Raw genomic sequence first — 3,487 nt, forward strand, 5'->3', positions numbered from 1 at the left:
TGCGAAACGTCACATTTGTCTCTTTTGCAGATAATGTTTAATATAATACATCATCACCAGTGTGAGGAGAGGAATGTCACATTGGGCGCTGATGACCCCGCTGTTTAGCGCCCGTAAACCTCAAACACACACACACACACACACACACACACACACACACACACACACACACACAGGAATGTCACAGATAAAAGTACTGAAACGCATAGCAGGACAATATCCCGTACACATTTACGTGTACACACCTCCGGCCCCAGTACTTTTTGTAGCGGACACTGCATGGTGTTCCAGAATAATTATGCCGTCTTCCTGTTCCATTTACGTTCAGCGCCCGAGGATAAAGTATTTCGGTAACGTCCTGAGTACGTTCGATCCTCTCTGTTTTTACATGAGTGCGCGTTAAATCTCATATTTAGTTGGAGGAATCACGCATGTTGGTACGTAGACTCTCGAATTTCTGATAGTGTTTCCGGTGCCAAGTGTCTTCCTTGTAAATACTCCTGTTTCGGTAACGCTTTCGTGCCGTGTAAACAATCGCTTGGCTACGTGCACAGTTCCTTACATTTGCCCCCATCCCCGCCCCCGCTCGCTCACTCACTCATTCTCTCTTTCTCTCTCTCTCTCTCTCTCTCTCTCTCTCTCTCTCTCTCTCTCTCTCTCATCTGTAACGATCGCATACAAGACGTTAACCATCCACGCCCATAGCAAATACCGGCTATGACTGAGAAAAGCTCCGTCCTTCTAATAAGACAGCCAACGGCCTTGCCGCAGTGGTAACAACAGTTCCCGTCAGATCACCGAAGTTAAGCGCTGCCGGGCTGGGCTAACACTTGGATGGGTGACCATTCGGTCTGCCGAGCGCTGTTGGCAAGCGGGGTGCAATCAGCCCTTGTCTGAGGCAAACTGAGGAGCTACTTGATTGAGAAGTAGCGGCTTCAGTCTCTGACCTACGGCCGGAAAAGCGGTGTGCTGACCACATGCCACTCCATATCCTTATCCAGTGCCGTCTGTGGGCTGAGGATGACACGGCGGCCAGTCGGTACCTTCGGGCCTTCATGGCCTGTGTGGGAAGAGTTTAGTTTTAGTTCTACTAAGACAGCCATAGGGCTCCGCCCACGGGAGGCGGAACCGGCGTGTCAAAATGGTTCAAATGGCTCTGAGCACTATGGGACTCAACTGCTGAGGTCATTAGTCCCCTAGAACTTAGAACTAGTTAAACCTAACTAACCATAGGACATCACAAACATCCATGCCCGAGGCAGGATTCGAACCTGCGACCGTAGCGGTCTTGCGGTTCCAGACTGCAGCGCCTTTAACCGCACGGCCACTTCGGCCGGCCAGGCGTGTCACATGGGCCGTTATACTCACATAAGTCATGGGATAGCGATATGTACGCATACACATGGCGGTAGTATCGGCTACTCAAGGAGTAAAACGACAGTGCATTGGTGGAGCTGTCATTTGCACTAAGGTGAATCATGTGAAAAGATTTCCGACGTGATTATGGCAGCACGACGTGAATTAACAGACTTTGAACGTGGAATGGTAGTTAGAGCTAGACGCATGGAACATTCTATTTTATAAATCGTTAGGTGATTTAATATACTGAGATCCACAGTGTCAAGACCGTGCCTAGAACATCATATTTCTGGCATTACCTCTTACCACACACAACGTGGCAGCCGACGGCCTTCACTTACCGACCGAGAGCAGAGGCGTTTGAGTAGAATTATCAGAACTAACGGACAAGCAACAGTGCGTGAAACAACGGCAGAAATCAATGTGGGACGAGCGACGAGCGTATCCTTTAGGACACTGCGGTGAAATGTGGCGTTAATGGGTTAAGGCAGCAGACGATCGACGAGAGTTCCTTTACTGAAGTAAGATCGCTCGTGACCATAACGATTGGACCCACTGGAAAATCATGGGCTGTTCAGGTGAGTCCAGATTTCAGCTGGTAAGAGATGATGGTAGGGTTCGAGTGTGGCGCAGACCCACAAAGCCATGGACCCAAGTTGTCAACAAGACACAGTGCTAGTTGGTGGTGGCTCCATATGTTTTGGGCTGGGTTTACATAGAATGGACTAGGTCCTCTGGCCCATTTGAACCGGTCACTGACTGGAAATTTACAGCCATTCACGTAATTCCTGTTGCCAAACAACGATGGAATTTTTGGAAGATACCGCTCCAAGTCACCGGGCCACAGTTGCTCCGACTGGTTTGAAGAACATACTGAACAATTCTAGTGAATAATCTGCCACCCAGATCGCCCAACATGAATCCCATCGAACAATTATGAGACATAATTGAGACTTCAGTTCGTACACAAAATCCTGCTCCGACAATAATTTGGCAAGTATGGACTGCTATAGAGTCAGCATGGCTCAATTTTTCTGCAGGGGAGGGGGGTGGAGGCAGAAGGGAGGGGGGGGGGGGGGAGGCTACAACGACTTGAGTTTGTCACGTCGAGCTGCTGCTCCACGCTTTGCAAAAAGAGGTTCGACACGATATTAGGAGATACTCCATGAGTTTCGTCACCTCACTTTAGGCCAGCTGGGCACGCAGTTGTCGCCGGCCGGGGTGGCCGAGCGGTTCTAGGCGCTAGAGTCAGGAACCGCGCTGCTGCTGCTACGGTCGCAGGTTCGAATCCTGCGTCGAGTATGGATGTGTGTGATGTCCATAGGTTAGTTACGTTCAAGTAGTTCTAAGTGAAGGGGACTGATAACCTCAGATGTCAAGTCCCATAGTGCTTAGAGCCTTTTGAACCATCTGAAAAACTTTTATATGAAGAAATTTTAATGACGATATTATAAATACATTTCCTGTGGAACAGTACAGTTGTACACAACTGCCATTTACATTGATATAACGATACCAGTTCATATGAAGGGAGTGAATGGCTTCAGTGTAGAACCTCCTGGGTTGCTGATGGATCCAGTTTTCCACAGTGTCCTGCAATTACTTGTCACAGGCGAACCTCTGACGTTTCAGAGATTTCTTTAAGCGGCCGAAGATTTGCGAGTCACATGGGGAGGTATCGGGGCCGTAAGATGGATGTTCGAGGACTTCATATCGAAATTTTTGAATGAGACTGAGGGTCATTTTGGCCACATGTGGACTAACTTTATTTTGGGAAAGCACTATCCCATTCGAGGGCTTCCTAAACTGCTCAGCATTAACTGTTGTACCCAGTGGTAACCAGTCGAAGAGTAGACGTCCTTCTTCGTCGAAAAATAAACGGAGCACAGTGGGATTTTTCTGGACAAAGGGAGACGGGATGCCGCCACTCCATACTCATCCGTTTGGAGGCAGGAGAGAAGTGGTGGCGCCACGTTTCATCACACGCCACACAATCTGTGCAATGGAATCCGTTCCTTGCTCCTTGTATTTCAACACATGTGTCAGGCATTCCACTTTCTTCTGATACTCTCAAAGACGTTTGTGCACAAAGTGCGTACAAACGTTGCCATTAAGAAGGTTATGCGAT

The 3,487-nt window shown here is 48.6% G+C and overlaps 1 pseudogene; it reads left to right on the forward strand.

Moving 5' to 3' along the window:
* Positions 1 to 752: 752 nt before the first annotated feature.
* LOC126482475 (5S ribosomal RNA) lies at positions 753 to 870 on the forward strand (annotated as a pseudogene).
* The last annotated feature ends 2,617 nt before the right edge of the window (positions 871 to 3,487 follow it).

Source organism: Schistocerca serialis, chromosome 5 (genome assembly GCF_023864345.2).
Source record: "Schistocerca serialis cubense isolate TAMUIC-IGC-003099 chromosome 5, iqSchSeri2.2, whole genome shotgun sequence".
NCBI classification, from domain to species: Eukaryota; Metazoa; Arthropoda; class Insecta; order Orthoptera; family Acrididae; genus Schistocerca; species Schistocerca serialis.